At 27.8% G+C, this 22,752-nt stretch overlaps 1 long non-coding RNA gene across 1 annotated transcript; it reads left to right on the forward strand.

Annotated features, from left to right (window-relative positions):
- The first annotated feature begins 16,845 nt into the window (after window positions 1-16,845).
- Window positions 16,846-17,948, forward strand: LOC110616813. The gene is made up of 4 exons (XR_002488268.2): window positions 16,846-17,155; window positions 17,307-17,386; window positions 17,468-17,528; window positions 17,883-17,948. It is a non-coding gene; the product is annotated as an uncharacterized LOC110616813 (long non-coding RNA).
- The last annotated feature ends 4,804 nt before the right edge of the window (window positions 17,949-22,752 follow it).

The raw sequence follows: 22,752 nt of genomic DNA on the forward strand, positions 1-22,752 counted from the left end.
AATATGCATACCCAATTGTTCAGTGCGTGAGTTGCTTGTTAGAGAATCGCATTCAGGAGGGTTAATGGGACATTTTGGTGTGCAAAAGACTTTAGACATGTTGAATGAACACTTTTATTGGCCTAATATGCGAAAATATGTAGAGAAAATTTGTGCTCAATGCTTTGCATGTAAACAGGCTAAATCTAAGTCCTTGCCACATGGGTTGTATACCCCTTTGCCTGTACCTACTGAACCTTGGACTGATATATCTATGGATTTTGTGATAGTTTTACCTAGGACAAAAAGAGGAAGAGATTCAGTATTTGTTGTTGTAGATCGCTTTAGTAAGATGGCACATTTTATTCCATGTCATAAAACTGATGATGCAACAAACATAGCTGATTTGTTTTTCAAGGAAGTAGTCTGTTTGCATGGTATACCTAGGACTATTGTTTCTGATAGAGATTCTAAGTTCCTTAGTCATTTCTGGCATGTTTTATGGGGAAAATTGGGTACTAAACTTTTATTTTCTACTACTTGTCATCCATAAACAGATGGCCAAACTGAAGTTGTTAATAGGACTTTAGGAACTATGCTTCGTGCTATTGTGGGTAGGAACTTGAAAAGTTGGGAAGAATGTTTGCCATATGTTGAATTTGCTTATAATCGCGCTATCCATTCTTCTACTGGTTATTCACCTTTTGAAGTTGTGTATGGTTTTAATCCATTAACTGTATTAGATTTAATGCCTTTACCTTTGAACGAGCTATCTAATTTAGATGGAAAAGCAAAGGCTAAAATGGTTAAATCAATACACATGAAAGCGCGTGAGCATATTGAGAAGCGTAACAAAATGTATGAGAAACAGGCCAATAAGGGTCGCAAGAAAGTTGTATTCAGACCAAGTGATTGGGTTTGGATCCATATGTGAAAGGAAAGGTTTCCGACTCAAAGGAAATCAAAACTCGATGCACGAGGGGATGGACCATATCAAGTGCTGGAACGGATCAATGACAATGCATACATAATTGATCTGCCAGGTGAGTTTGGTGTAAGTGCTACCTTTAATGTTTCTTATTTGTCTCCTTTTGATTTTGGTACAGATTCGAGGATGAATCCTTTTCAAGAGGGAGGGGATGATGTAAGCACGACCAACAACACCAAAAATGATGAGCTGGCATTGCCTCAAGGACCAATTACAAGGTTGAGATCCAAGAGGATGAAGGAAGCACTTCAAGGATTCATGAAGGAATATGTTGAAGCTTTGCAAGTTCATTTTGAAGTTGAAAAACAATCTGGCCATTCCAAGTCAATTAGGCCGAATGTGTCCTTATTGACAATCTAAATTTTGTATTTATAGTGGGTAGTTATTTAGTAGTTGGTAGTTAACCAGTAGTGGGTAGTTATTTAGTAGTGGGTAGTTAACCAGTAGTGGATAGTGGCATAGATCATGGATCCATACAAAGTAGTGGGTAGTGGCATAGATCATGGGTCCATGCATAGTAGTGGGAAGTGGCAAGGATCATGGGTCTTTATTTAGGTTATATAAGCATCTCTTTTTCTATATTGTAGACAGATTATCAATTATTCAATACAATTGCTTTATGCGATTCTTCTTTGAGAGCTTAAGAGAGATCTTGGTTCTTGACATTGCATCACGAATAAGGTTTGATACTAACTTGTATGTTTCTTATTCTTGCTGCTCTTAAAATCAATCCATTATAAGTGTTCTTAATTGCATGTTAATTAAGGGTGCTTTAGATTGGGGAATTATTTTTTGAATTAAGTTCTTTTTACTAGGGTATGTGTCGTTTCAGTCTCTAATAGGCTGGGGTTCCGCATCAGTATTTGACTCGTAAGTTTTTCCCATTCTTATGAGGGCATTTGCATCATTTACTTGCTACTTCCTTAGCGCCATGAGCTCGGATGTATAGTACTTATTTTATTTTGTTGTGTTGACCCGATGAACTCGTTTGCACTTAGAGGAATGACCCTCTTCTCTTGGAGGAATGATCTCCTGAGCCTATCCGAGCTGCAGGGTTGGGTTTTCTCTTTTGTTTGATGCAATAATTATCAGGAAATTATAAACTAAACGCCGTGGGCCATGGGCTCGTCCAAGCTGCTAAGGATTCGTTCGATCTTGAAGCTCGATTATCCTCACGTGGTTTGGCTGCTTTTGCGTGTTCGAAGCCTGTGGGTCCCTCCGACTGAGAAGCTTGGCTTGCTATTATTATCTTCTTGTACTTAGCATATTCTGCTGATGGTTTATATGTCGTGAATTCATCCGAGCTAGGAGCTCGGCTCTTTATTTTTTGCTTAGGCTTTTTTCGTATGCCTATAGTCTGTGATGTTGCTTGTGCTGCAACCTCGGGGGTTCGGGATTTTGCTTCTTGAATGTGGATGCTCCGAGCTTTTTTCATGAGGTCGGGCTTACTTTTCTGCTTATGTGTTGAGCCTTATGCAGGCTGTATTTCGGTCTACCTATTTGTTTGTTCATTTTGCCTTAACTTTTTCTTTTGAGGGGAGGCTTGGTGCCTTTATTTTTTCTTTGTTAATCTTTTCCTTCTCAGCTCAGCTTGTCGGTGCTGGCAGTCATTGTCCGAGACAAGTCACCTACCTAACTGGGGCTTTATTTCCCTCTCTGCTCGATTTTGCGTAGCCTCGCTCGGGATTTAGGCTTATTGGCCTTACTGTCGCTTCCAAGCTCATTGGCCTTATTCAAGATTCAGGCTCTTTGGCCTTACTATCATTCCAGCCTATTTGGCCTTGCACGGGATTCAAGCTCTTTAGCCTTACTCTCACTTCCAGGCTCTTTGGCCTTGCATGGGATTTAGACTCTTTGGTCTTACTGTCGCTTCGTCCTCTCAGCTCGATTTTGTGGTGCTGGCGGTCATTTTTTGAGGCCAATCACCTACCTCACTGAGGGCTTGTTTCCCTCTCAGCTCGATTTTATAGTGCTGGTGGTCATTTTCTGAGGCCAGTCACCTACCTCACTGAGGGCTTGTTTCCTCTCCAGCTCAGTTTTGAGGTGCTGGCGGTCATTTTTCGAGGCCAGTCACCCACCTCACTGAGGGCTTTCAGTGTCTGTTTTGAAAAAAACTCTAGACATATAGGGAGATAAAAATAACATTTCTCGTTCATTCATATTTTTAGAGTATAGAGTATTACATTGTACATATTTCAAGGAAAGTACCTTATCAGGTGTTGGATACTCCAAACATAAGGCTCCGGATTCCCTTATAGGTCTTCAATCCAGTAGACTCCAGGCTTGACGACTTTAGTTATCTTAAAGGAGCCCTCCCCAGGTTGGTGCCAACTTCCCTACTGCTGCTCTTTTTCCCGTTGCTTCTAGCCTCCTCAAGGCTAAATCTCCAACTTTCAGGCTCCTTTCTCTAATTCTCGGGCTATAGTAGCGGGCTGCCTTTTGTTGATAAGCAGCAGTGCGCACTTGAGCTTCCTCTTTGATCTCCTCTAGGGCATCCAAGTTTCTTCTCAGCTTCTCACTGTTGGTGTCCTCATTGTTGAACTGGACACGATGAGAAGGGATTTGAAGCTCGGTACGGACTACTGTCTCGGTGCCGGATGCCAATGTGTGATACGGATCCAATAGGGCAAATTTCTAATAATGGTATGGAGCAAACTTATATCATTCAAATGGATCTAAAAAGAGTTCAAAATGATATTCATATGATCCATATACATTTGGGACGTGCTTCAACTCATATGGGGCAGATTTGGTACAACACTTGCAATCATAGGCTTAGGGAGCCTAATCAAACCTGTGGACCAAAGCTACACAAAGGGAATCCTAAAGTGAAGATCAAGAAAGGCTTTTGTGAAGATTCAGCTTTGTCATGATGGATTTGCTATGTTTTATTATTTAAACGCTTACTTTATTTTGCCTTTGTTTGGGCTTGTATTCTGGCCATATTTTATCTTTTAAGTCTTAGAGTGTTGAGTCATGTTTTGAGCTTATGTTTTAATACATATATGTTTGATGTGTTATTTTAGTATGTGATTGGGTTTGGGTCTTGTGTGTGGTTCGGCTAGACCTAAGAAGAGTGTCTTAGGGTTTTATTTTCTCTTCTTACTATATAAGGATAAGAAACACTTCTAAGAGGCAGCTTTGAATCTAAATTTTTAGAATTCTTTTTCATGCCTTTGGCATGTATTGCTTTGAGTGAGAGTGAGGATTTGCTTTCATCAATTACACTAAAAATCTTGGCTAACTTATCAACTATTCATTTTGGCGTTTGTCGGATTCTCATCTAAATCCTTCGATCATTGGTGTTTCAGCTTCTCTAAGTGTAGGGTGCCATAGGAGGTGGGTTTATCAAATCTTTGGATTCCATATCTACTTATGCGTGTGGGTTTGAGGCTTGTGCCATAGGGTTCCACGTTAGTGCGAACAGTGTTTCCTTCGTTGGCGTCCTAAGAGTAGTCCTGAATACCCATAGGATGCTGTTGAGCTCGGCTGCCCAGTTCTTCTTTGGTCCATCCAACCGCTTCTTTAGCCCTGAAGAATGGCTTGGTTCGTGACCTCCGTCTGGCCATTGGTTTGAGGGTGGACTCCCGAGGAGAACTTGTGCCAGATGCCCATTTTTCTTATGAAATTCTTGAAGGTTTTGCAGTTGAACTGCTTGCCATTGTCTGATATAAGTGTTCTCAGTATCCCAAATATGTAGATGATGTTGCACTAGATGAAATCTATTACTTTGCGCGCTGTGATGATAGGCACAGCCTCAGCTTTGGGCCACTTGGAGAAATACTCCACCGCTACTATCACAAACTTCTTTTGCCCGGTGGTATTAGGGAAGGGGCCCAGGATGTCTATGCTCTACTGTGAAAATGGCCAAGGGCTTGATATACTGGACTATGGTGTAGCCGAGATGTTAATGGCGTTGGCAAACCTTTGGCAGACGTTGTATCTTCTAACGAATTCCTCTGCTTCTTTTTTTACCGTGGGCCAGTAATAGCCTTGCCTAAAAATTTTGTTTCCCAATGTGCCTGCTCCTTCATATGTTCCATAGACTCCCTGATATATCTTCTCAATTACCTTGGCCACTTCCTCTGGACTCACACATCGGAGCCATGGACTGGACCTTCCCCTTCGATATAGGGTTCCCCTTATCGCCTGATAGTTGGCAGCTCGGGCTGCAACTTTTCTTGCTTTAGCTTTATCCTCAGGGAGCTTCCCAGCCTCTAAGTACTCTAGGTACGGGGTCATCCAATTATGCCCTTCTCCGATCTGCATTATTGTGGCGGGTTTTCAAAAGTGGGGGTGCTGATGTGTTGTATGTACACCTCATCCGAGAGCTGTTCCATTTCTTTTTCAAATAACCAACTAAGCAGGTCTGCTTCTTCATTTTCCTCTCGGGGTATCCTCTAGTATTGCACAACAATTAAATTTTAGTTATTTAAAAAATTTAATATCTATACATTTGTGGAACAAAAAATTGCAGTGATTAAAATAGTATAAAAGTAGGAAAAATTTATAAATATAAATGTTGTTGTGAATATTTTGCGTAAGAAAAATATTAGGAGATGGGAAAAAATTATTTAGTTAAATTTATTTTATTAAAAAAAATAAATTATTGTTTAGTGGTGAAATAAATTTATATTATTCATAATTATAAAAATTTAGTTATTTAAAAAATTTAATATCAGTCGTTGGGACAAAAAATTGTATGAATTAAAATAGTATAAAAGTAGAAAAAATTTATAAATACAAATGTTGTTGTGAATATTTTCTGAAGGAAAAATATTATGAGATGAGAAAAAAATTTGTAGTTAAATTTATTTTATTAAAAAATTAAAGTATTTTTTAGTGGTGAAATAAATTTATATTATTTTTAATTAATCTGAAAATTTAATTGTTTAAAAAATTTAATATATATTGTTTTGGCACAAAAAAATTATAAGGATTAAAATAGTATAAAAGTAGCAATTTATAAATATAAAAGTTGGTGTGAATATTTTCTGTAGGAAAAATATTAGAAGATGGGAAAAAATTATTTAGCTAAATTTATTTTATTAAAAAATTAAAATATCATGGTGAAATAAATTTATATTATTTATAATTATGAAAATTTAGTTATTTAAAAAATTTAATATCGGGCATTAGGATAAAAAATTTTAGGGATTAAAATAATATAAAAGTAGGAAAAATTTATAAATATAAAAGTTGGTGTGAATATTTTATGTAGGAAAAATATTAGAAGATGAGAAAAAATTATTTAGCTAAATTTATTTTATTAAAAAATTAAAATATCGTTTAGTGGTGAAATAAATTTATATTATTTATAATTATGAAAATTCAGTTATTTAAAAAATTTAATATCGGGCGTTGGGATAAAAAATTATAGGGATTAAAATAATATAAAAGTAGAAAAAATTTATAAATATAAAAGTTGGTGTGAATATTTTGTGTAGGCAAAATATTAGGAGATGAAAAAATATTATTTAGTTAAATTTATTTTATTAAAAAAATTAAATTATCATTTAGTCGTGAAATAAATTTATATTATTAATAATTAATCTGAAATTTTAGTTATTTAAAAGATTTAATATCTAAAGGTTTATGAAAAAAAAATTGTAGGGATTAAAATAGTATAAAAGTAAGAAAAAAATATAAATATAAATTTTTGTTGTGAATATTTTCTGAAGTAAAAATATTAGGAGAAGAGAAAAAAATTATTTAGTTAAATTTTTTTTATTAAAAAAATTAAAATATTATTTAGTTGTGAAATAAATTTATATTATTTATAATTATAAAAATTTAGTTATTTAAAAAATGTAATATCGGGTGTTGGGATAAAAAATTGTAGGGATTAAAATAGTATTAAAGTAGAAAAATTTATAAATATAGATGTTGTTGTGAATATTTTGTGTAGGAAAAAATTGAGATGGGAAAAAATTATTAGGAGATGGAAAAAAAATATTTAGTTTAATTTATTTTATTAAAAAGATTAAAGTATTGTTTAGTGGTGAAATAAATTTATGTTATTTATAATTAATATGAAAATTTAGTTATTTAAAAAATTTAATATATATAGGGTGTTGGGATAAAAAATTGTAGGGACTAAAATAGTATAAAGTAGAAAAATTTTATAAATATAAATTTTATTGTGAATATTTGTGTAGGCAAAATATTAGAAGATGAGAAAAAATTAATTTAGTTAAATTTAATTTTTTAAAAATTAAAATATTTTTTAATGGTGAAATAAATTTATATTATTCATTATTAATTAAAGAATTTAATTATTTAAAAAATTTAATATATATAGTGTGTTGGGAAAAAAATTATATGGATTGAAATCCTATAAAAATAGGAAAATTTTATAAATATAAATGTTGGTGTGAATATTTTGTGTAGGAAAATATTAGGAGATGGGAAAAAATTATTTAGTTAAATTTATTTTATTAAAAAATTAAAGTATTGTTTAGTGGTGAAATAAATTTATATTACTCATAATTAATTTAAAATTTTGATTATTTAAAAATTAAATATATGTTGGCACAAAAAAATTAAATTATTATTTAGTGCTGAAATAAATTTATATTATTCATAATTAATCTGAAAACTTTATTATTTAAAAAAATTTAATATCCATAGGTCGGTGAAAAAAAATTATAAGGATTAAAATATTATAAAAGTAGGAAAAATTTATAAATATAAATGTTGTTGTGAATATTTTGTGTAAGAAAAATATTAGATTGTAAAAAATTATTTAGTTAAATTTATTTTATTAAAAAAGTTAAATTATTTTTTAGTGGTGAAATAAATTTATATTATTTATAATTATGAAAATTTAGTTATTTAAAAAATTTAATATTGAGCGTTGGGATAAAAAATTGTTGGGATTAAAATACTATAAAAATTGAAAAACTTTATAAATATAAAAGTTGGCGTGAATATTTTAGGAGATGAAAAATATTATTTAGTTAAATTTATATAATTTATAATTAATCTCAAATTTAAGTTATTTAAATTTGTAGAGATTAAAATAATATAAAATAGGAAAAATTTATAAATATAAACATTGTTGTGAATATTTTCTGAAGAAAAAATTTTAAGAGAAGATAAAAAAATTATTTAGTTAAATTTATTTTATTAAAAAATTAAAATATTGTTTAGTGGTGAAATAAATTTATATTATTCATAATTTTGAAAATTTAGTTATTTAAAAAATTTAATATCAGGCATTGGAATAAAAAATTATAGGGATTAAAATAATATAAAAGTAAGAAAAATTTATATATATAAAAGTTGGCTTGAATAGTTTTGTGTAGACAAAATATTAGAAGAGGGAAAAGTATTATTTAGTTAAATTTATATTATTCATAATTAATCTGAAATTTTTATTATTTAAAAATTTAATATCTACAGATTGGTGGAGAAAAAATTATAGGTATTAAAATAGTATAAAAGTAGGAAAAGTTTATAAATATAAATGTTGTTGTGAATATTTTCTAAAGGAAAAATATTAGGAGAAGAGAAAAAAAATTATTTAGTTAACATTATTTTGTTAAAAAATTAAAATATTATTTTGAAATAAATTTATATTATTCATAGTTATGAAAATTTAGTTATTTAAAAAATTTAATATCGGGCGTTGGGATAAAAAATTGTAGGGATTAAAATAGTATAAAAGTAGAAAAGTTTATAAATATAAATATTGTTATGAATATTTTGTGTAGAAAAAATTAAGAGATGGCAAAAAATTATTAGGAGATGGAAAAAGGTATTTAGTTTAATTTATTTTATTAAAAGGATTAAAGTATTGTTTGGTAGTGAAGTAAATTTATGTTATTTATAATTAATCTGAAAATTTAGTTAATTTAAAATTTTAATATATATATAGATTGTTGGGATAAAAATTTGTAGGGACTAAAAAAGTATAAAAGTAGAAAAAATTTATAAATATAAATTTTATTGTGAATATTTTGTGTAGGAAAAATACTAAAATATAGAAAAAAATTGTTTAGTTAAATTTATTTTATTAAAAAATTAAAGCACTATTTAGTGGCGAAATAAAATTATATTATTCATAATTAATTCGATAATTTAGTTATTTAAAAAATTTAATATATATAGTGTGCTGTGACAAAAAACTTATAAGGATTCAAAAAGTGAAAAAAATTTATAAATAAAAGTTGGTGTGAATATTTTGTGTAGGAAAAATATTAGGAGATGGGTAAAATTAATTTAGTTAAATTTATTTTATTAAAAAAATTAAAATATTGTTTATATTATTCATAATTAATTTGAAAATTTAATTATTTAAAAAATTAAATATGTGTTGGGACAAATAATTTTAGAGAATAAGATAATATAAAAGTATGAAAAATTTATAAATATAAATGTTATTGTAAATATTTTCTGAAATAAAAATATTAAGAGAGAAAAAAAATTATTTAGTTAAATTTATTTTATTAATAAAATTAAATTATTATTTAGTGTCGAAATAAATTTATATTATTCATAATTAATATGAAAATTTATTTCATTAAAAAATTTAATATCCATAGATTGGCTAAAAAAATTGTAAGGATTAAAATATTATAAAAGTAGGAAAAATTTATAAATATAAATGTTGTTGTGAATCATTTGTATAAGAAAAATATTATATTGTAAAAAATTATTTAGTTAAATTTATTTTGTTAAATTTATTTTGTTAAAAAAATTAAAGTATTATTTAGTGGTGAAATAAATTTATATTATTCATAATTAATTTGAAAATTCAATTATTTTAAAAATTAAATATGTGTTGGGATAAAAAATTTTAGAGAATAAGATAATATAAAAGTATGAAAAATTTATAAATATAAATGTTGTTGTAAATATTTTCTGAAATAAAAATATTAAGAGATGAGAAAAAAATTATTTAGTTAAATTTATTTTATTAATAAAATTAAATTATTATTTAGTACCGAAATAAATTTATATTATTCATAATTAATCTGAAATTTTATTTTATTAAAAAATTTAATATCCATAGATTGGCTAAAAAAAATTGTAAGGATTAAAATATTATAAAAGTAGAAAAAATTTATAAATTTAAATATTATTGTGAATCATTTGTGTAAGAAAAATATTAGATTGTAAAAAATTATTTAGTTAAATTTATTTTGTTAAAAAATTAAAGTATTATTTAGTGGTGAAATAAATTTATATTATTCATAATTATTAAAATTTAGTTATTTAAAAAATTTAATATCGGGCATTGGAATAAAAAATTATAGGGATTAAAATAATATAAAAGTAGGAAAAATTTATAAATATAAAAGATGGCATGAATAGTTTTGTGTAGGCAAAATATTAGAAGACGGGAAAATATTATTTAGTTAAATTTATATTATTCACAATTAATCTAAAATTTTTGTTATTTAAAAAATTTAATATCTACAGATTGGTGGTGAAAAAATTGTAGGGATTAAAATAGTATAAAAGTAGGAAAAGTTTAAATATAAATGTTGTTGTGAATATTTTGTTTAGGAAAAAATTAAGAGATGGGAAAAATTATTAGGAGATGGAAAAAAGTATTTAGTTTAATTTATTTTATTAAAAGGATTAAAGTATTGTTTGGTAGTGAAGTAAATTTATGTTATTCATAATTAATCTGAAAATTTAGTTATTTTAAAATTTTAATATATATAGGGTGTTGGGATAAAATATTGTAGGGACAAAAATAGTATAAAAGTAGAAAAAAATTATAAATATAAATTTTATTGTTAATATTTTGTGTAGGAAAAATATTAGAAGATAAGAAAAAAATTATTTAGTTAAATTTATTTTATTAAAAAATTAAAGCATTGTTTAGTGGCGAAATAAAATTATATTATTCATAATTAATTTGATAATTTAGTTATTTAAAAAATTTAATATATATAGTGTGCTGTGACAAAAAAATTATAAGGATTCAAATAGTGTAAAAGTGAAAAAAAATTATAAATAAAAGTTGGTGTGAATATTTTGTGTAGGAAAAATATTAGGAGATGGGTAAAAATAATTTGGTTAAATTTATTTTATTAAAAAAATTAAAGTATTGTTTAGTGGTGAAATAAATTTATATTATTCATAATTAATTTGAAAATTCAATTATTTAAAAAATTAAATATGTGTTAGGATAAAAAATTTTAAAGAATAAGATAGTATAAAAGTATGAAAAATTTATAAATATAAATGTTGTTGTAAATATTTTCTGAAATAAAAATATTAAGAGATGAGAAAAAATTATTTAGTTAAATTTATTTTATTAATAAAATTAAATTATTATTTAGTGCCGAAATAAATTTATATTATTCATAATTAATCTGAAATTTTATTTTATTAAAAAATTTAATATCCATAGATTGGCGGAAAAAAAATTGTAAGGATTAAAATATTATAAAAGTAGAAAAATTTTATAAATATAAATGTTGTTGTGAATCATTTGTGTAAGAAAAATATTAGATTGTAAAAAATTAAAGTATTATTTAGTGGTGAAATAAATTTATATTATTCATAATTATTAAAATTTAGTTATTTTAAAATTTTAATATATATAGGGTGTTGGTATAAAAAATTTTAGGGACTAAAACAGTATAAATGTAGCAAAAATTTATAAATATAAATTTTATTATGAATATTTTGTGTAGGAAAAATATTAGGAGATGGGTAAAAATAATTTGGTTAAATTTATTTTGTAAATATTTTGTGAAATAAAAATGTTAAGAGATGAGAAAAAATTATTTAGTTAAATTTATTCTATTAATAAAATTAAATTATTATTTAGTGCCGAAATAAATTTATATTATTCATAATTAATCTGAAAATTTATTTATTGAAAAAATTTAATATCCATATGTTAGTGGAAAAAATTATAAGGATTAAAATATTATAAAAGTAGAAAAAATTTATAAATATAAATATTGTATTGAATCATTTGTGTAAGAAACATATTAGGTTGTAAAAAATTATTTAGTTAAATTTGTTTTATTAAAAAATTAAAGTATTGTTTAGTGGTAAAATAAATTTATATTATTTATAATTAATTTGAAAATTCATTTATTTAAAAAATTAAATATATTTTGTGTAGGAAAAATATTAGAAGATGAGAAAAAAATTTAGTTTCATTTATTTTTTTAAAAAAATTAAAGTATTGTTTAGTGGTGAAATAAATTTATATTATTCATAATTAATCCAAGAATTTAGTTATTTAAAAAATTATAAGGATTGAAATAGTATAAAAGTAGGAAAAATATATAAATATAATAGTTGGTGTAAATATTTTGTGTAGGAAAAATATTAGGAGATGGAAAAATATTATTTAGTTAAGTTTATTTTATTAAAAAAATTAAAGTATGGTTTAGTAGTGAAATAAATTTATATTATTCATAATTAATCTGAAATTTTAGTTATTTAAAAAATTTAATATATATAGTGTATTGGGATAAAAAATTATAAAGATTGGAATAGTATAAAAGTAGGAAAAATTTATAAATATAAAAGTTGGTGTGAATATTTTGTGTAAGAAAAATATTATAAGATGGGAAAATATTTTTTAGTTAAATTTATTTTATTAAAAAATTAAAATGTTGTTTAGTGGTAAAATAAATTTATATTATTCATTATTATGAAAATTTAGTTATTTAAAAAATTTAATATTTATAATGTGTTGGAAAAAAAATTGTAGGGACTAAAATAGTATAAGAGTAAGAAAAATTTATAAATATAAATTTTATTGTGAATATTTTGTGTAGGAAAAATATTAGAAGGTGGAAAAAAAATTATTTAGTTAAATTTATTTTATTAAAAATATTATAGTATTATTTAGTGGTGAAATAAATTTATATTATTTATAATTAATTCGAAAATTTAATTATTTAAATATTTAATATGTATGGTGTGTTGGTAAAATAAATTTATATTATTTATAATTATGAAAATTTAGTTATTTAAAAAATTTAATATCGGGTGTTGAAAAAAATTTGTAAGGATTAAAATAGTATAAAAGTAAGAAAAAGTTATAAATATAAAAGTCGATGTGAATATTTTGTGTAGGAAAAATATTAGGAGATGGGAAAATATTATTTAGTTAAATTTATTTTATTAAAAAATTAAAATATTGTTTAGTGGTAAAATAAATTTATATTATTCATAATTAAATTGAAAATATAATTATTTAAAAAATTAAATGTTTGGGACAAAAAATTGTATTGATTAAGATAGTATAAAAGTACGAAAAATTTAACTAAGATAATCACGTGCCTCATTCCAAAACGCACCTAAGCTACTCACTTTGCTTGAGTAGAGCAACCTTCTAGAAGATATTTTTGCCTTGTTCTTTGTCAAGTTGTGTGATGGGTTTTTTTATCACATGTTAGTCCTGGGTTCCGCATCAGACAAGAGCAAAGCTAAGCAGCTATGAACTTATACATTCAATAACAAGTAACTCAAGAATTGACTGAGTTTGCTATCGGCAAATGTCTCGTAGAGCTTGAAAACACACCTAAACTACTCACATTGCTTGAGGTATGCAATAGAGATTGCGCTGCCTAATTTATTCAGCATTGTTATGATGGGTTTACTATATTTTATTGTTTAAACACTTGATTTATTTTGTATTAGGACTATATTTTATCTTTTAAGTTTTAGAGTGTTGGGTCATATCTTGGACTTATGTTTTAATACTTATGAGTTTGATGTATTATTTTAGTGTGTGATTGGGGCTAGATCTCGTGTGTAATTCGACTAGGCCTAAGAAGAGTATTTCAGGGTTTTGTTTATTTTTTCTTATTATATAAGGATAAGAAACACTTGTAGGAGAGAACTTTTAAATCAAAATTTTCAGAATAACAAAATCTCACAAAATACTAAAATACCAAAATAACAAAATTGGCCTAAATGCAATTTAGCCATACATGAATTACGCAATCTACAATTGTATTGCGTGTCCACATGTGTTGAAGAGTGTGTTGCTTATTTTCTTATTCTCCCATACTCCCGAAATATAGTTCTCATCTTGTAAACTTTGAGTTAAGCGATGATAAATTGATTTATTATGATTTGGAGTTTTCCATTTTAAAATTTTGAAATATCGTGTTATTTCCTTACTCGTATCGGCTTTAGCCATCTTCTTAGGTAGCTATCAATCGGATACCAAGAGTTGAACATCTCTTTAACTCCTTAATAATATAACTAACTTAATCTTGGTCACCCTTCTCTACTTCCTTCAGGTTTCAACCTTTTTTAGAAAGGTTTTAAACTCAGTCATGTCTCTTGAATTTACTGTTATAATCTGTTTATTCTATTAAAAGTTAAATACCACATTTTTTTGTGTCAACTATAGATGTTGAAAAATTTCTTAATGTACTTATGAATATTTTGTTGGAATTTACTAATTCTATTAAATAACAAATGCTACATTCTTATAGTAAAATTGAAACTTACATTTCACATCACTCTTTTCTCATGTAAAGTGTGAATATAAATGTTAACCTCTCTCTCTATATATATATATGCATAGTCACAATTCTCAATAATATTAACAAATAAGTTCATATTAAAAGAGAAAATTATTTACTTCAATCCCATGATAAGGATTGGAGTTCTGGTATTCCACCATTGTCTACTTTATAGGCATTAACTCTTAATTCATGCTATTGATAATTGCTCATTCAATTCACTTTTGAAATACTGCTCACAATCTCTCTTATGTCATAATTAACAATGAATTATAAATGATAAATTTAACATAAAATAATTTAACACATTTAATACCATCTACAAAATTAAAAATATTAATATTTTGTTCATATATAAAATTTACCTCAGTCACAGAGTTGTAGTCTCGAGTAGATGGGTCAATATCGAATTTCAAATTCTACCTATAAATAAGTAAAAAAGCTTAAATATTAAACTTTTAAGTACTAAAAGATATATTTTATGACATAATAAATGATAAGAAAATTTGAAAAATAAGAAAAAAAAATAAAAAAGCTTACCTTCAACGTATGTAAAATTTTCAAATAAATGGCTCAATGGCAAATTCAAATTTCACATACAAATAGTTGTAAATTTACACATTAAAATTTAAGAACTAAAGAGAAATTTTATCAAATAAAAAATTAAACTCATATAAAATTATAAAATTTTTTTTTTATAAAAAAATTCAACATGAATGTAAGCAAAGATGAATGGAAAATTTAAATTATATATACAAATAATTAGTATATAAATTTTAAGGACTAAAAGAAAAATTTTATATAAAAATATTTATAAATTTATACATAAAAATCTAAGGAGTAGTTGAGAAATTTTACTAAATGAAAAATTAAACTCATACAAAATTATAGAAGAATTTTAAAAAAAAGTTCAACTTTAATGTAAGCTAAGATGAATGGAAAACTTAAATTATATATAAAAATAATTAGTATATAAATTTTAAAGACTAAAAAAAATTTTAGATAAAAATTATTGTATATTTATACATCAAAATATAAGAATTAAAAGAGAAATTTTATTAAATAAAAAAATAAAATCACACATGATTATATAAAAATTTAAAATAAATAAACATAAAAATTTAATATAAATATGAACTGAAATGAGTAAAAAATTCAAATTATATATATAAATAATTAATATATATATTTTAGAGATTAAAAGAAACTTCTATCTATTTCTCCTTCAAAACTCACAAACACGAATCGAATTTACCTCTTTTTGCTATGTTATATATATATAGGGGTGTGCATCGGTCGGTTCGGTTCGATACCGAATCGAATCGGCCAAAATCGATTTAACCGAATTTTTTCAAATTGTAGACCGAACCGAACCAAATAAGATAAAAAACTGAATCGAACCGAACCGAACCAATTCGGTTCGGTTCGGTTCGGTTTGAAATCAGTTTTTTATCTTTTCTCTAATTTCATTGAATTATACTATAATTTGGGCATAATAAGAATTGATTTGAATCTAATCCAATCAATTAATCACAAAATCCAATCAATTAATCATAAAATCCAAATTAATGAACATCTTCTAACCTAATATACTTAATCAAATATAATAGTTAAATTATGAAATAATTCAAACAGTATCAAAATATAACAGTAAGTAATTTACCACGATTGTGTAAGGGAGAGATGCGAGCGACGGCCATCAAGGAGAGATTCAAGCCGCGAGCGACAGTCGTGAGAGAGAGACGCAAGCTATGAGCGACAGCTGTGAGAGAGAGATGCGAGCCGTGAGCCGTGAGCGATGGCCGTGAGAGAGAGAGACACGAAGGATGGAGAGAAGAGACTATGGCTTTGGCGAGTGGGTGGGTGGGTGGCTGTAGCTGCGGGACTGAAGACGCGAAGGATGGAGAGAAGAGACTCTGGATGGCTTTGGCGAATGGGTGGGTGGCTGCGGTACTGGCGACTGGGTGGGTGGATGGCCGTGGCTGCGGGACTGAACTGAAGGACAAGAACAGAGAAGGGACGAGAATGGTGAGAGTCTCGTGGCCGTCTGAGACTGATGTTTGAGAGAGAGGGAGGTAGTGGGAACTTGGAAAGTGCCGATTGCAAAAGTGATATAATAATCCTATCATGCAGCGTTTAAAGCTAATTCGGTCGGTTCAGTTCGACCGAATTATTTGTCTCCAAAACCGAACCGAACCGACCAATCCGAAATTTTCAAAAATTAAAATCAAATCGAATCGATTTTATTTTAAAATCGAAACAAATTATTAAATTAAATCGGTTCGGTTGGTTATTTCAGTTCTAACCGAACAGTACTCACCCCTATAGAAAAAAAAGTTCATGTTTACTGGAGAGCAATTCTGCAGCTGAAATCTCCCACAGCTGATTCACCTTGCCCAGACCCATACAATACAACCTTTCTCCTCTAATTACTGGCAACGTGCATCAACCAGGCCGGAGATTCTCTTCGCGCAATCAATAATATGTTGTGAGGCACACGACCAACGCTCACCAGTGAGGGACACTCTCATGAGAAGCACGACTAGACTTGCTCCAAAAAGTCGAAGGTTCCAAGTCGAGAGCTCTCGTCCAACAGTGACAAGCTATGCGATTTGGCTAGGTGCACGAATTCCAACTAGCGACAAGGCATTCTTTCTGGTGACACACTCGACCGGCTCCTCCTTTTGCGATCAGCTTCCCCACCTGCGATCAACACAGGATTCTTGTATAGATATGAAATTTTCATTGATGGTGTTATAATTCTTATTTACTAAAATTGTGTTTATAAATCTAATTAATTAATTATAATTCTGGTTAAAATTCCCTAATTTTGTTCTAAATATCGACTAATATTTGACATAAATCAAAAAATGCAGCACAGAGAAGCTTTTGTACAAACTCGCTGTTCTAAAGCTTAATGGAGGAATGGGAAGACAATGGGCTGCACTGGACCCAAGTAACATCCTTGTTGAAATGTTTATGTTGTTTCTCACTTGCAATCATAGTTAATTTATGTGATTTCTTTTGGGTTATATAGGTTTGTTTTTGAAGTTCGTAATGGATTGACATTCCTTAATCTTATTGTCATCCAAATTGAGGTTTTTGTTATTCTTCTTTTTTCCTTCAACTTTGATTTTTCATTTTCCTTTTTTCATTCTTCTTTAACAAACTTTAGGGTTATTGTAGAATCTGAATTCTAAATATAGGTGTAATGTTCCCTTTCTTTTAATGAACTCCTTCATCACTAATGATGATACACAAAAGGTGCCAGATTGTGATTACTTCAATTCTTATTAGTATTTTTTTTCTTACTAGACGTAACCTACTTAGATTATAGAGAAGTACTCAAAATCAGACATTGACATTCATACTTTAAAATCAGTATGTACTTCTATATTGCTTGATCATTTTACTAAAAAAGTAAGTATAAATTTATCTCTTTCCTTATGCAGAGCCAATATCCTCATCTGGTTGTTGAGGATTTTACTCCATTGCCAAGCAAAAGGCAGACCGGTAAGGATGGATGGTATAGTCTATAAACTTATTATCAATGACTTCACAGTGTCTGATACATGCTATAGTTTTCTACATATCGATAAGATCCTTTATGAAGCAATTTTTTTGAAACACTTATTATCATTGACATTCTATCTTTTTGTACAACATAAACTATCTAATTGTCTGCTATCATAAAATTTTGAAGTCCATCTCCTGTAGAACACAAAAGCATCTGATGAAAAGCTCTTTTATGCTCCTTTGATTTGGATCTAGAAAATCTAATGAAAAGTTCTCCTATTAACTCGTGATTTAAAGTCCATAGACCTTTATAATCTATCTCACTCTCCTATCCCGTGCAGAGCAAGGAATACATATTTATTACCAACTCAGATAACCTTGGTGCTATAGTTGATTTGAGTATCCTGAATTTAGATCTCAATTTACCTACAAGGCCTTTTAGTTTTCTGGCTACTAGTCTTAATGATGAAAATGTTTGAATTGAAGTATTTTAAGTAATTTCCCTTGACTTAATGCTATAGAAATCTTAAATCATTTGATTAGAAACAAGAATGAATACTGCATGGAGGTACAAAAATTTGAATTTAGTCAATTGATTCTATTATGGCTTCAAATATGTTCTCTTATATTTTCTCTTTTCCTAGGGACACTGAGTACCGTGGCTGATGTACAGGGTGGTACTCTCATCTCCTATGAAGGAAAGGTTCAGCTATATATTTATTGCAACATACTTTTGTTTCGACAGCAATGAGCATAGATCTTCAAAATATCATATTATGGTATACTAAGAATCAATCAAATACTAGTGTCATAAATACTACTTCATTTTGCAAAGTTTTTTATGTTTCAACTTCATTTGATGTGTCCTGGAAATATTTGCAAACCCAAATTTTTTCACATCTAAGTTTAGGATCTCCACCTCTTAAATCAAATTTTGCACAAGGCGTAAGAATCTAGCTCTCTTGCTTTGCTTCTTGTTTGTATTCACACTGCAATTCCCTTTTTACAAATCATAAAATTTCAATTTTTTACTCTCGCAAATATTAAAGTAATCCTTTAGAAATAATTTATTCTTTAGAATGTAGACTAACAACCTTATAAAATTTGTGCCCTTGTTTTATAAATTAGACTTTTCGTTAACTTCCTTTAAGGAGCAATTTGATTGATTGAAAATAGGTTTTTGAATTGGATTGGAATTAGATGACTTGAAAGAGCTAGCTTTACGATCCTTGGTTGGGCACTTCCTTAAGGTGAGCTTGTTCTATTTTTATCCCACAATAACGGCTAAAAGGCCATAAATGATAGCTTGTATTGTTGTTGAATCTCTATTTATTTTGGTTGAATTTTGAGGTTCATGCACGATAACATACTTTACTTATAATTTATTGATGTGGATTATTCTCTTTATTAATATATAATTTTTTTGGACATGCTATTAAATAATACAGTTGGTACAAAATACAATTTTGTGGAGAAAATATTTTAATTTTTGAAAATTGATGAAAAATATAGAAAATTGATTTAGAAATATTGTTATGTAATTTTAAGATGGGATATATATTATTTTTATAAACATCAGTCATGTTGTGTGAATTTAATTGTGTTACTAGATACTGTTTGTTGATAATATTGTTATTGAATGTTGTATTAATAATTTTGGAGAAATAATATCAAAAATATATAAAAATAGAGGAAATATTAATGAAAAAAATTTCCATTTGTGAAGGAATATCACTGTTTAATGACAAACTTAGGAATTAGAGTCAGAATTATGATATATCCGTGATGGAAAAATGACGAAACATTTGTGTGATAATTTGACATTAGCTCATTTTGCATCATCTTCTAAACTTATGATATCTTTAAACTAGTTTCAAACGCTACTAGATGATTGGATAAATTTGTAATGGATTTGCAATGGATTAAGTGAAAAGTTTACAATTAGAAAAGTAAACTGTAATTTAGAGACAGGTTATAAAATCTGATGAAATCAACAATAACAGATTTTTAGTATCTGTCACTGAAAGCTTTATTGACAAAATTTTAGCTTTCGACGATAAAAAAAAAAAAATCATTGTTGATATCTTATTTTATTGTAGTGATAAAATAGCAAGTGATTTTCAACTAAGAGCATCTGCTGCGGTATTGAATTTTGTAATCATGATCAGTAAGCAGCTCTACCTAAGATTTAACTTTTGTAATCATGATCAGTAAGCAGCTCTACCTAAGATTTAACTATCTCTGACTTAAAATGTACTGTAGACTTTTATAATATGTGAAATCTCACATTTTACTCTATAAAGATAATACCTTTACATCTTGAGTGTAAGAAGTCAAAGTTGCCATTTGTAGATCATGTGTATGGTAATTCAACTCATGCTTATTCAGTTATCCAAAAGCATAAGCATTATCTTATCATTCTATATCAACACACAACCTAATTTCTAAAATTCTCATTACTCATAGACATAGCTAATACCGGAAGTCAAAGTTGCCATATGTAGTCTTAAAAGCTGTCATAGACACATTTTGATGCGGAATCCAAGATCAACATGTGATTAAAAATTTCGTCACACAACTTGATAAAGAACAAAGCAAAGATATCTTTCAGAAGGTATAATGAAGCGAAGATTGCTGTATCACACCTCTAACTAACCAATGTGATTAGAAACATAGATAATCAAGCAATTCCAGCTTCGAGAATGCCACAAGAAATTATTAAGCATGGAGAATATCCATATTAGAACGCCACAAGGTTAAACCTTGATAAATTGCTAAATAATAGAGAAGAACCAAAATATTGTTCATAAAATCATCTTTTCCATTGGTTTCCTTGTGGCTGCCACCTTAAGGGTGTTTTCATAGCCTTCAAACCCTAATTCTAGTCAAATAGTCAAACCTGAATTATATTAAAGATCATTTTTCCTAAATTATCTTGGAGAAATCTTCTTCTTAAATGGACTGTATGGATTTTTCTTTAATTTAGACCAAATTAATTTAAAACAAATCACACAAAAAACTAAAATACCAAAATAACAAAATTGATCTAAATGCAATTTGGCCATACATGCATTACGCGATCTGAAATTGTATTGCGCGTCTACATGTATTGAAGAGTGTTGCTTATTTTCTTATTCTCCCATGCTTCCTAAATATAGTTCTCATCTTGTAAGCCTTGAATTAAGCGATGGTAGCTTGATTTGTCATGATTTAGAGTTTTCCATATTAAATCTTTGAAGCATCGTGTCATTTCTTTGCTTGTATCATTCTCTCCTTCTTCAAAAAGATTCGTACTTGAATCTTCAACCATAATAACAAGAAAAGAATCGATATCATGGATCCTCTTTGAATTCAGTATGACATTTTGCAAATGAAGCACTAAACTTTGACATCTCTCTTTTTTTTTTTAAATCAAATAATTGAAATAATTTTTTTTTCTTTACTCTTTTTTTTATCACACTTTTTTTAAAAAAATCTCACACTGAAATAAATTTTTTTTCTTTGTTTTTTTCTTCTTTTCTTTTTTTTAAGAGAAACTATAAGATAAAATGAAATAAAAAATAATAAGATAGAGTAAAAAATAAATAAAAAACTTACGAAATAAATAAATATAGATAAATAGGAATTTATCTATCACCGTGCTCTGATAACAACTAATGCGGAATCCAGGATCAACTTGTAATAAAAAACACCGTTACACAACTTGATAAAAAACAAGATAAAGATATCCTCCAGAAGGTTGTTCTACTACACCTCTAACCAACCAATGTAATTAGAAACATAGATAATCAAGCGATTTCAGCTTCGAGAACGCTACAATAAATTCTTGATAAGTTAACTAAGCATGGGAAAGATCTATATTAGAACGTCACAAGGTTAAATCTTGATAAGTTGCTAAATAATGGAGAAGAATCGAAATATTGTTCATAAAATCATCTTTTCTATTAGCTTCCTTGTGGCTGCCATCTTAAGGTGTTTTTATAGCTTTCAAATTCTAATTCTAATGTAGGAAGGTGTAATTACAATATAGGAAGGGTATCTAGTCAAATAGTCAAACCTGAATTACATTAAATATCATTTTTTCTAAATTATCTTGGAGAAATCTTCTTCTTAAATGGGTTGCACGAATTTTAGTTTAATATAGACCATATTAATTTAAAATAAATCACACAAAATATTAAAATACCAAAATAACAAAATTGACCTAAATGCAATTTGGCCATACATGCATAACGCGATCTGAAATTGTATTGCGCGTTTACATGTATTGAAGAGTGTGTTGCTTATTTCCTTATTCTCCCATACTTTCCAAATATAGTTATCATCTTGTAAGCCTTGAATTAAGCGATGGTAGCTTGATTTGTCATGATTTAGAGTTTTCTATTTTAAATCTTTGAAGTATCGTACCATTTCTTTGCTCGTATCACATCTTCTTTTCTAATTTTCAACTGATGATACTCGAATATCAAATCTATCTTAGAGAATCAATCAGCTCCTGCTAGTTGGTTAGACAGATCATTAATCTTAAGTAAATGATTTTTTTATTATTAGTTGTGACTTTATTCAACTGTTTGTAGTCAATATAAAGTCTCAATGATCTATTTTTTTTTCACTAACAACACTAGAATACCCCAAGGTGAGATACCGAATAAGATGTAATTTTTATTTACCGACTCTCGCGATTGTTCTTTCAACTCTTTCAATTGGACAGGTGCCATCCTATAGGAAGGGATAAAAAGGGGCTGACACCTAGCAACACTTTAAATTCAAATTCTATTTCCCTATTATATGGTAATCTTGGCAAAT

Source organism: Manihot esculenta, chromosome 6 (genome assembly GCF_001659605.2).
Source record: "Manihot esculenta cultivar AM560-2 chromosome 6, M.esculenta_v8, whole genome shotgun sequence".
Taxonomy (NCBI): domain Eukaryota; kingdom Viridiplantae; phylum Streptophyta; class Magnoliopsida; order Malpighiales; family Euphorbiaceae; genus Manihot; species Manihot esculenta.